A 13,273-nucleotide genomic window follows, 5' to 3' on the forward strand; every position below is an offset into this window, starting at 1 on the left:
ACACACCCAACCGGCCCTCTTGTTCACTGCTGCATCACATAAAAATTCAAGATCTTTAATTTTACTTCTGAAGATATTTGGTCCAAGCTTTTATATTCGTGTATCAATCTATATCTTGGATTCTCCTTGAGAATTAATTATCAGGGTCAGGTGCAATTTGAAGTTAAGAGTCCTTGTCAAATCAAAAGGTGGTCACAGGCTCTATATCGCCATTTCATTTATTACCAAGGCAGAGAAAATCTATGTGATTTTTTCCTAGCTCTAGATCAGCAGCAACAGCCTTCTTGGAAGTCTTATTACCCATCTTCTTCTTCTTCTTTTGTTTTTTTTTTTCTGTTTGACATTTTCCTATGATGAGTCGATTCGACTATGCTTTCAAGCACGACTTGAACACAATACGACGTATGACAAGAAACTTGAGTGATGGTCAATCTTGCAGGTTAGAAGAAGTTTGTGTTGTGTGGTTGGCGTGCGATTATTGGTGATAAGAACACCCACGGAGTTATCGCTGGGCTCTTGCAAAGAACAAGATTAATTGAAGCCGACTTTCAACAAAGCAGAAAGAGAGAGAAGATTTTATTGGGTGGGCTGGTAATTTCATGGATGATAATGTACTACATTTTGGGATTGTGATTGATTGTTGTAGGTGTATTTTTGGAGCTTTAGATTGGTTGTTGTAGAATGGGCTGTGATTAGTGGAAAGTTTAATTGTTTTGTAAACTCATCTGTTGCGTTTTTTTTTTGTAATGCAAATAATTAAGTTTAATGTTCCTTTTGTAATGCAAATATTTGAGTTTAATGAATTAAGTGTTTATTGATGAGCGGACGATGATGGTTAATGATGGTTGGTTGACCATGTGCTTGCTGTTGAGCTGATGATAATGGTTAAGTTGATGATGGTTGAATGACGAGTTGTTGATGATGGTTGCCTGGCCAAATGCTTGCTGTGATCAATGGATGTTTCATATGTTGTTGTTGGCCACATGCTTGCTGCTAAAATTGTTGAAAAGCAATGCACAACACCTTCCGTGCTGAGTGCACAATACAGCACTCACTGCGCACACAGGCTGTGCGTACAGCACTTAGCCATGCTGTGCAAACAGTGCTGTGCTACTGTGGTGATGATTAATGATGGAAAAGGCACAACTCAATAGAAGGCAAAGCAGACTAAATAGCATTACATTAACTTATAGTGATTCACATTGTTTGATGTAAAAGAAAAACATCCCAACATGAGCAATCTTCCCAACACGGCAAACTTATACACACTATAACTTCAAAATGCTCCCTATATAGACCTATACAAATCCATCTATATCAACTAGTAGAACCAAAAAAAAAAAAACAGTTAGTGTTGTTGCTCTGCTACCCTTGCATATCTCAAAAATTCTCTTCTACCACTTTCATGTCATGGTCCTTACATCCTCCTCTTTACCTACAGTTGGATAGAATAATTCAATTAGTCAAGACAAAGCGCAAATAAGAACAGTTTTAGGACAAAGTCAAGGATAAGATGGATACCTTCATCTTTTTTATGATCACTTTGGTGGACATCTTCGTGGGGTACTGCGAGTCGGAAGAAACTCTGAACCAAATTCGGCATGTCCACTCCCTCTAAGAGAATTGTGAAGAGTATAATTTACCTTGAATGGTGAATTGTCGGTCCGAAACGTGATGTTCAGTACCTCTCCAATACAGGAAGCCTCTGCACATGTCACGATCGTAAGATATGATAGCTAAAAGTCTTGAGAGGAAAACGTGTTGCGAAATCAAACCATATTCCATCCAGCTTCTATAAATGGACCGACCCTTAGCGTTGCATACATTCCTAACTCACCGATCATTTTGATGAATTTGACCAAATCACAGTTCCCATTGAAATTGTGGTGCAGTTTTAGCCCAAATTGTGAAACATCTTAAATCCTAAAAATAGCTCATGAAATAGGAAAAGCAGCGAAGCTGAAGTGTTACCCGAGCCTGCGATTCATGAATGTTCCACAAGACATAAGTTTGAATCACATTGAGACCGCCCTTTTTCGCATTCTGTAGAATGTCTCCCCACATCTGGTCGGAAAAAAGAAAGGTGTTTGTTAGTTTCGAAATAGAGCGAAACAACTTCGAATAAACAAAAAATAAGCACATGAGATTTACCTCGAGGGTGTACCATGTGGGTAATCGCGCTCGACAGGATTACCCACAAATAGCAATGTCCGGCTCGCGCTAAACATGATGATCACGCTCAACATGATTCGTGGCTTTACCAATAGCAATGTCCGGCTCCTACAAAGCTCACTAGCAACACACACCAGCTGAGCACCTCTATAAAATCGAGCCCCGTGAATAAACCAAACATTCAAAATTCAAAATCCCAAGAAACAACTCAATTTAATTCTACAGCAACCTTCACAGTCGAGATGACTGTAACCGAACGGTCAGCTCCGAATCAGAGACTGCAACTACGACACAAACTTTTCTTCCTAGAGATCAAACAACACTGCATTTCTTCAAGGACACGGAGTGATCAAGCACCGTGATAAGCTCGCTATCACAAACGGTAAGAGCCGACTCCAAAGCCTCCATCAGTCGCAGAAGCCACAAGAAAACCCCAGCGAAAAGCCAGCGGCGAACCAAATACGCACGACTCCACGAAAAAAGAAACGTTTCTAACAACCCGAAATGCTCGATAAAAACCCGTGGAAAAGAGAAGAAGACGGAACAGAATCGGCGGCGACTCGATCGAGCAGCGAAGATCCGGACAGAGAGTCGAAACCGAAGAGGCGCGATGAGCACACATGCAATTCTAGCGATCGGCAAATCGAAAATGAAACCGAAAAACAACGACGGAGTTGAAGTTCGCGGACGACGGAACCTGGGAAAGAAGAGACGACGGCGGACGACGGATTGAAGCTGGCGAGGAGCAGGATCGGGCGGAAGCGTTTTGCTTGGGCAGCTGGGAGAGGAGGAAAAAAAATGTGAAAAATTGAAGGAAAATCGCAGTCCCAAATCAATTTGGGAGATTTTATCCAATTTTTTTACCCAATTGATTTGTCGGACAAAATTGCCCCTGATATAGTGGTCGGAAAAAGTCGGCCAGTGAGTTTCGGCCATTGTTTGAGATTACCTTGATCACTTCGTGCCTTTATTTTAGACAACGTCTACTCTAAATCATTTTCTGAGAAAATAGCCTAACTTCGTGTCTTTATTTGAAATTTTCCATTAATTTTCAGATGAGCACAAAGTTTTGCCATCCTTTTGCCGGTGAAAAAATTCCTAAAAAGAAAACTAGAGAAAGATTGATGTACTTTCTGTACGTGAAAAATAAAAGCACAATATAAGCTCGTTGCAGTAACCATATCTGGATTAACGTAATAAATGCCGTTAAATTAGGGGTGATCAGTTTCCAGTCCAGTCCGATCCCACCCAGGAGCTGGGAATCAGACCAAACGGAGCAGTTCCGGTCCTATTTGATTCCCGAGCGATCCAATGGGAGATGAAAATAAAATCAAAATGCAACCCCTTGCCCATATTCGTGTCCAGACATTGAGAATCCAAACTACTGCTTTCCAACGATAAGAACATGAATTTGACCACATCACGAACCCATTATGATACTAGTTGGTCGGTGTTGTACTCCCTTTGAGAGTTTATAGTGCTTATAGATTATTCATGGCTGTTAATTTTATGAGCGGATTACTGAACGCAGAGGATAAAGATAAACAACGAAGTAGCTCCGAGCAGGACACATGAGAAGGGAAGGGAAAGAAATTTTCACGGTAAATAAAAAAAATAAAAAATTATCTGTCCGATCCAGGTGGTCTAGTCGGTCCAGTTACCCCTGAAACCAGGGATCGGATCGTAAATCACTGGTTCCAATTTTATGGAATTGGGAACCGGACTGACGCCCTGGAGAATTGCCTAGAACCGGCCGATCCGATTCGGTTCGGGTGGTGCTCGGCTCGGTTGGTCTGTGTTGCTCGCCCTTACATTATTTTATTTTATTTTTGGTCGAAAGCCCTTATTTTTTGTAGCAAGACTCTCTCTCCCCTACGTTAAACCACCGTTAAATGCCATGATGATATCCTATTTGCCCATTCAAATTAGAAGAATAAAATTGAACTTATGGCTCAGGCCGTATAAACTATAAATATAGGCCCTTGCTCAAGCCCACAAAGTTGCTTTTGGCTGGCCCTTATGGCTCAGGCCGTATCTGGGTAGGCCCATGTTGTGGCGGGCCTATTTTTAAGTCTACTACCGATAACTGATTTATTGAGCAAAATATTTAAATTAAGCTTACTTGATAAGCAAAAATTTTCTTATAATAATAAATAAGGTCTAAAATGAGTTCACGATCTTTATCACTAATAAATAAATTTACCACTAGCTATTGCGGTAAGTATAACTCTTCGTAAATTTCTAGTCGCTCTTGATAAATACTGGAGTTCATAGTAATTATAAGTTGTTTTCGATAAATACTACATATAGAAGTTGCTCTAAGTCAACACAAGTTGTTTTCTTATAAAACTAACTTGTTCATGCTAAATATAAGTTTCCCTTTTCCTCATTTGTTTTAATAATAGTGTAGCATTACTAATGATAACTATAATGTATCGAGTATGAGTTTATTTGAAGCTATATTCACTAGGAATGAAAAAGTTTGCAATGAACATTTATCATGAGTTCATGACCTTTGTCGTTGTTGCGAAATAGTGCGAGAGCTAAAGGATCTAATTAATTAATTAATTTAGGAAACAAGAGTAAAAGTAAGAGAGCAAAAATCCGATCTAATTGATTAATTAGTATAAGGCCTGGCCTATAGACTCATTGGGTGCTCTGTTCTCCACGTGGCCACCTTTGATTGGTGGCAAGCCACTCGTTGGTGCCCGGGGGCGGCGCCACCGCCCATCCCTTCCCCTTCCTCGTCTCCCTCCCTCTCTAGTGTTTACGATTATAGATTTTTAATTTTCTTCATTATTTTATTCCACATCAATAAGTAAATTTAATTATTATCCATATGTTACTGATGTGGTTTGTCGCGTCAAAATTTTTATCCATGTACTTGATGGAAGGACTAACATGAACAAAAAAAAAATTATATAGTTCAAGGATTCAAGGTGGTCAAAAAATATTTTAAGGACCTCATTAAACAATTTCACGAAATTTCAGGGATTAATTGTGCTTTTATCCCATAAAAAAAAACCAATAGAGCTCAGCAAATCTTATCATTATTGAATAATACTCCTTTTTTGTCCTTTTCTCCAAAAAAGCCCCAACTTTCACCCATAGAACAAATTTCCCCAACTTCCAAGTGTTGTCCAAAAATACCCCTACTTACATCCCAAAGATAAATTTGGCCACAGTTAGACTTGTCATTAGACTTTGCTTATGTGGCATCTAATATGTAAAAGGGAGGATGACATGGGCAACAGCGACGGCCATGTCACTAATGGAGCTGAGACTTGGCTTAACTTAAATGGCATCGTGCCCCTCATTTAAAACAAAAAATGACGTTTGACGATAGAGCCCGTTGTGATTTCAATTTGGGGGATTAGGGTTCTTGAGCTCGATTTGGGACTTAGCTTGAGCTAAAACAGAGTAATGCAGCCTGTCCAGTCGACATCGTTCAATCATTTCACTATTTGAAGAAATCACGCATTGTTGTATTTTGATTCCGATTTTGACAAATGTGCGAGCAAGTTCGATTCATTTTCCTCCAAATCTGATCTGATATCATGACCTTAATTGAGCCTCCCTCCCCCTCACCCCTCCCTGTCTCTCTCACAATATGATTCCGAAGCCTTAACTTGATGGTGTCATTTTCTTTAGAAGAGGGGATGACGTTTTTTTTGCTTTTTTCTTTTTGTGTGTGGAGATTTTGCGATGTAAGCTGACGTGGCAATCATTGTTGGCCACATCGTCCTATGTTTGACAAATCAGATGCCTTCTAAGCAATGTCTATTTGTCTAATGACTCGATTGACAGTGGCTATCCCTCGGGCGAAATTTAAGTGTTTTTATGAGGCACTTGAAAGTTGGAGCCGAATTTATTCCACGGATCAAAATTGGGGCTTTTTGCGGGAATAAAAATTCCAAGTCTTGCACAACTCTCTCATTAATGTGGTTCTATATCCGCGTGGGTCTCATTTAGTTTTGACAAGGAAGGAATCCTCAAATTTCCATTCCAAGTAACATCATTATTCCTTGGGATAAGATTTTTTTGTTTTGATTATAAAAAATTCCGGTGTTCTAGTAGAATACTTCTTATTGACGATAGAGACTGCTGATTGGCAATCATCATGGCTACCGAGCAACTCGATGTTGATCAGCAGTAATCATTAGTGACTGCCGGCAGCAAGCAAGGGCAGCGATAAGCAACTGACGATGAACGGTAGTATTAGTGGCGACCGACAGCCGGCAGCTATGCAGTTGGGATTTTTTTTTTATAATTTTATGTTATAGAAATGTGGAAGTGAAATCCCAATACTAACTCTAGTTTGGTAATTTGCCAGAAGGATTACAATGGAATTTCGCTTAAAGAATTAGACTGCAGTAGCAAAATTGAAAAGTTTATGATCGAATTGGCATCCGTATAATAAATTTTGGACCGAATTTGTAATTTTTCCTACTACTATCATTGCTGCTGACCTTCAGTAACCGGAAGTTATACTCTTTGAGCTTATAATTGAATGAAGCATCCCTTGAACCACAATCAGAAATAAAGCATTTGTATCTATCGACCATTGAGTAGAGAGCTCGATTATGGAAACCAAGAGAGAACTACAGCCTGCAGTTTACGTATACAGATTGGAAAAACCCAAGGATATAACTTAGATTTTTTCTCTGAGTCACATAAAATTACGGAAAAAAATTAATTCTACTTTTCATTAACATTTCATAATCAAGTTTCACACTCATTTTTAATGAAACATTTCCATTTTATTCCTTGGTAATTGTCGAAATAAGGTGTCATTTTGTCAATAATTAAAAGGATGTGATTTTGCAATGAGTAAATGCATCAGCTGGGAGATTGTGACTAGATTGCACATTTTCCAAAAAGGTTTATGAGTTAATTGACTAAATTGAATGTTGACGACCCAATCAACAAACAACCAAAACGCTTACGGCTTCTAAAATGCATATATTGTATACTGAGAGCATTTATTATTTACTTGACGCATTATAATAAAACTATTGAGTTATGAATTACATAATAAATTAAAATATCATTTTTTGGTCGATTATTAACATATCATTCAATTAGGGTATATTTGGATAATTTTACAAATGATCTTATGCAAGTCAATAGCGTGTAATTTCTATTTTGAGGCAAATGGATTGTTATCAACACGAAAGAAAATACTTTGAAAAGAGAGGTAATTTTTTTTTTTCTGTTAGCTACTCCTTTGGACGTTACCATAAAAGTCTCCCACCCATCACGGAATCTTTGGTTTGAACTCTTTGTCCAACGAGGAATCTTTATATTAGAAAGTTTTATCTTGAAAAAAAAAACGTATTTGATAGTTTTCCATTGAATTTTTATTCAAAATCTAACCTATATATAACATACTTTACTTAAGTAAATAGAAAATAATACATGAATGAAATGCTTTCTTCATCTTAAATTAGAAAAGATCATTGCTAGCATCGGATCTTTGTGGAATCACACATGCAGGCACACCACGGACAATTTCATTTGGACAGATGGAGTTCTCACTAATTGAATAGAAAAAAATGTGAATGGAAGCGTCATCCCTTGATCTAAAAAACATGGGTATGTCCTAGCAAGCACCTGACTACAATGCATCACGACGGAGATTGATTCTTTTTTATTTATTTTTTGATTGAACAAAAATTGATACCGTTCACTTAAAGGAGCTTAGTGAATACAAATCTAAAACTTCATTGCATAATAAATCAAACGGGGCAAGCAGGGGATTTTGTTAGTTTCCCTTCACTTAAATGACCCAATTACAAGATAGGCAATTTGTCCGTTGGGCCTTGGCAACCCGTTCCACAATTTTGTTAGTTTCCCTTTTGCAGTAGGCCAAAGTGAGGCCTGATAAATTCCTCAACAGCGCCTGGGTATTGCATATTTGCCTGGTGACCAATCGTCTCACTGTTGTCGAAAAATGTCTATTTGCTAGTTTGCTCTTTTTGATTTACATTTCATTTACGGTACTTAAATGAAGCCACCTGGAATTGGCGACTCATGAAGACGATCATGACTATGTGCCATGTGTACGATGAAAAGCACAACTATGTCACATTTGACCAATTAACTGGTGCCTGAGGATTCCGAGCCCATTACATTCTTGAGAAAAGTGATGCTTGATTTTGCTTGAGAGGATATTTTTGTCGGACTCTGGTGATCTTCAGCTCTCTCTCGCTCGTGGTCTTCTCTTCTTGAATTAATCTGACAGTAGGTTACCGGTCATTAAGATGATCTTCCACTTGTTGAGTTGACGCTTATCCATATTAGAGAAGAAAATATACTTGTGAACTTTTTGGAAGTTCAAATTTTTGTTGTCCGTAGTATGTTTCAGCATGATGACACATTATACAGTTTCTTCCATGCCAACATGATAGTCGCTCAAAAGATGCACTTAGTATCTCTTAATTCTGGTCATGCTATTACGAGTGTACTTGATTATAATTAGATCAAGCTTGTTGTTTATACATTTTGGTATGAGTTTGCGCAGATTGCATATTTCTTGAGAATCTCTTGCTCACGGGTTGGGAATGCAATATGTCAAATTGGATAATCAATAGAAACTTGTCACGAAAGTGCAATTGAGTTTAAAACATTCAAAAAGTGCAATAAACGGAAGGACTCGTTTAGATCAATTTGACAAGTTTCAGGATTTGATTGTATTTTTTGAAACTCATAGGACTTGATTGTACTCTCGCGACGAGTTTTAGGATTCGATGACATTTTTTCGAAAGTTTAAGGGCTCGATTTTACTTTCGTGATAAATCTTAAAACTTTTGATGCACTTATTCCTATTTAATTAGTGTAATTAAGATTATGCGGATTTGTGTCCGATTTCTTAGACGAAACAAGTGGGACAAGGAATGTTAAAATCTCGATCTTTACCTCGGACAAGGACGGACATCTTTTTTTTCGGTTTCGTTCGCACATCGCGTTCTGCGTGGGGTCATGCAGACGATGGTTGGATTTCGAGACGTTGAAAGTGTGAACAAATTGGGGGAGAAAAAAGACGTGCTCCTGACGACTTCTCTGCCATCGAATTTCGTCCCCCTTTTTTTTAATCAATTATTTATTTTACGAAGGAATACGGCTTCTTTCTAGAAGTAGTTGGAGGGGGCATTAAAAATTAAAGTGAATGAATTGGAGGAGATAGTAATGTTTTAAGAAGTGGTTTCTTCTCGTCGTCGTTTGGGGGGCTATGAACGTTGAAAACGACTCTGCGCTGACTTGTTGATGTCTTTATTTTTTACGGTTTCAGTAAGGATAGCGCTCCCAACTTTAATAGTAGTTCTAATTTCACGGGCGAAGCTCGGCCTCTTCCATTGATCAACGAATTCTCACATTCGTGACAGTTTTGCTATAGTCTAGCTCCATTTTGCACATTTTCTATCGTTCTAGATTTCCGCACAAGTAGCGCCTTCCAAGTATACTATTACTTAGCATGAGAGCATCGTTGCCATTTATTTTTTCTATGAGCGTTACTATAAGAATCTCACACTGGTCAAGGAACGTTTGGTTTGAACTCTTTGTCCAACGATACAATTTTATATTAAAAATCGTTATCTTGAAAAAAAAAAGAACTTATTATGTTTCCTTGAATTATTATTGTAATAACCGATATTTGACACATTTCACTTGATTAAATAGAATGGATCACATCAATGAAATGCTTTCTTTATCTTAGATTTGAAAAGATCATTCACATGCGCCTTGGGCAATTTGTTATGGACAGATGGGAGCCCTCGAATAGAACAAAATGCGAATGGAAGTGCCGTCCCTTGAACTTAATTGGCTACTTATGTTGCATGTTTGTTTTTTTCGTGGATTGATACTTTTCATATCCCAATATGATTTATTGTTTATATATGATGTGCCCACCATTTCCAAAAATTCTCTCTCAAGGAAATAGGAAGATGGGACCTAGTAGTCTAGTAACCTTATTTTCCACGAATCTAGCCCAAACAACATTGAATGAAAGGATTATGGGCCTGTTTGGTTCAACTTTGAAAATGCTACTTGGGGGAATGCAAATACCTTTGGGTGAAAGCCCATTGGGGAAATGCAAATGGTGTTTGGTAAAAATATTTTGTAAAGCTACTTTGGCCAAAATATAGTGTTTGGTGAATTTTTTTTGCAAATGGACTTTGGGAATAAAAAACCTAATTTACCCTTCACCAGAGCCGGCGCCGGCCGGCCGCCGGCGAGCCAGATCTGGCGCCGGCCGCCGTCACTTGAGGTCGGGCGATCGCCGGCGGGCTAGATCTGGGGCCGGCGGCCGTTGCCCGAGGCCGGGCGACCCTCGCCGAGGGTCGTGGGACCAAGCGGCGCACGGGTCGCGCGACCCAGGGCGTCGGCCGCCCGGGTCGCGCGACCCGGCGGCCTTGCCGAGGGTCGCCCAGCCTCGGGCGACGACCGCCGGCCTCTTGCCGGCCCGATCCGGCGCCGGCCGCCTCGCCGGCCTCCCTCGTCGGCCACCTCACAAAGAAGAAGATGAACAGTACACACGAGGGGCAAAAGTGGGTTTTTAGACAAATTTTAAGGGCAAAAAATGCAACTAACATATTTTCATTAATTGGGTATTAGTATTCCGAGAATGCTGAAAGCTCAAGGCACCCTTTCAACCTTGAGAAGGCCAACATTTGGCCAAAGAGTCCCAAAAATAATTTGCCAAACACTCCATATTTCCCCCAAAGGGCTTTGGAGGCTGAAAGCTCCTTCACAAAGCCCAACCAAATACCCCCTATGACTTGCTGCATCTCTTATCGTTGATGTTCTTGTTTATCAATAAAAGAACGTGAAGTGAAATCAATTCAAATTATATATTTTCCTTTATGGAATGAAAGATAAATTTTGATTATGGGAAATTTCTCGGGTCTTTCCAGTAAATTACGCAACTCGATGAAAGAGACTTCTCACGACTTAAAACGTGAAGTGAAATCCATTGATGTTACATATTTTCTTTTTGGTGGGTATCGATTAGAATAGTTGATGTCTCAAGCATTTGTTTGTTTGTTTTCTTAGTTTGGGATCTAGTGCGTGGGTAGCTGAGCGTTGGTGCATTGTTAGCTGTAAGAATCAAATAGCCTTTGTCCTGTTGTGACGTGGGGGAATATATGTACGGCACTGACCAAATTACGAGAGCTTATGAATTTATTCTAAGACTATAGTTTTAATGAAACGAGGATGAGGAGGGCAAAGGATGCGTGTGACTCTACTTTCGGCGCGTGCATACATTAGACTCCTCCGACACTTGCTGATATATACTGTTGTTTGATGAACCCACTCAAATACTAGTTGTGCTATACCCGATCAAATGCATCGGCTTGGACTTATATGGAGTGTGGAAAAGTTATTTAGTTTAATAAATTAGCAGTGAAGTGGAATCAATTTTCCTTTTTATCGAAAATGCATCCTTCCATTTCATTTAAGTAGATAAAGTGAAGGACCCAAATGAGCTTCAGCAGACAAAACATCCAAAAGGGGTTTAGGGGGCTGGAAAACCAGCACTGAGGAAGAGTGCTGCGAAGTTGAGCTTTAGTGATCCAATCCGGTACTTTATTTTGGGTCGTAGAGCAGTGGGATAAACATTAAAAAAAGGCATACAAGAAAGCAAGGCCCGACAATCTTTGACTGCTACTTCAACATATTTGTCTTCACAACATCGAGACATATTACAATAGGCAAGAGAAATAATTACCATGGTTTGAGGACATAATTACTTAAATCCGATGAGCTGTGTATGGTTATATGAGAGAGAGAGAGAGAGAGAGAGAGAGAGAGAGAGTTATCGAGTACATAATAGATTAACATATCACTCACTGATTACATAATAGATTAACATATCACTCAATTAGCGAATATATCTGGATAGTTTAGCAAATGATTATCATTTGCAAGAGAGATAACACTTTGAAAAGAGAAAAAAAACACAATTTTTTAGCTACTCTCTGGCGTTACTGAATGTTTAGTGTGAACTCTTTGTCCAATGATATAATTTTATTTTAGAAATCGTTATCTTGAAAAAAATACTTGTTATTTTCCCCTTGAATTTTTATTCTAATAACTGATATATGACATATTTTACTGGATTATACATCAATGAAATTCTTTCTTTATCTTAAATTTGAAAAGATAATTCACGTACACCACGGGCAATTTGATATAGATAGATGGAGTCTTCAACCCACTGAATCAAACAAAATGCGAATGGGACCTGGTAGTGCCGTCCCCTAACTCAAGGAAATAGGAAGATGGGACCTGGTAGTCTAGTAGCCTTATTTTCCACGAATCTGGCCCAAACAACATTGAATAAAGGATCATGACTTCTTGTGTCTCTTGTCGTTGATGTTCTTTTTTGTCAATAAAAGAACGTGAAGTGAAATCAATTCAAATTATATATTTTCCTTTATGGAATGAAAGATAAATTTTCATTGTGAGAAATTTCTTGGGTCCTTTCAGGAAATTATGCAACGCGATGAAAGAGACTTCTCACGACTTAAAACGTGAAGTGGAATCCATTAATATTACATATTTTCTTTTTGGTGGGTATCAATTAGAATAGTTGATAGAATATTTTTAATTAGATCAATTTATTTGTGTTTTTATTGTTATCTAGTTGAGTAACGACAAAACAAACAAGGGAATTGCTATAGAACCGATAACACATAGTGCACGTGGAGAGTTACACTTCTTCTTTCAGTAAATCACACTAGTTTAAAACAAACAAGGGAATTGCTATAAAACAAACAAGGGTTCCTATTGCTAGTATATTGTATTTAGAGAACCTTTATTATTTAGCTGACACTCTAGAATAAAAAATCAATTACATAATAGACTACCATATTATTCAATTAGGGAGTATATTTGGATAATTTAGCAAATAATCTTTGCAAGTTAATAGGGCGTAATTTTTAGTTAGAGGGAAATGAATTTTCGTCGGCTAGAAGGATATTACTTTGAAAAGAGGTGAAAAAAGGAATTTTTTAAGCTACCCATCTTGACCTTATCATAGGAATCTTACCTTCGTTACATAATTTTCGATTTTAACTTTTTGTCCATTGAGAAAATT

Source organism: Syzygium oleosum, unplaced genomic scaffold (genome assembly GCF_021117445.2).
Source record: "Syzygium oleosum isolate NSW1041296 unplaced genomic scaffold, Sole_v2.1 Sole_v2.04, whole genome shotgun sequence".
In the NCBI taxonomy this organism is placed as follows: Eukaryota; Viridiplantae; Streptophyta; class Magnoliopsida; order Myrtales; family Myrtaceae; genus Syzygium; species Syzygium oleosum.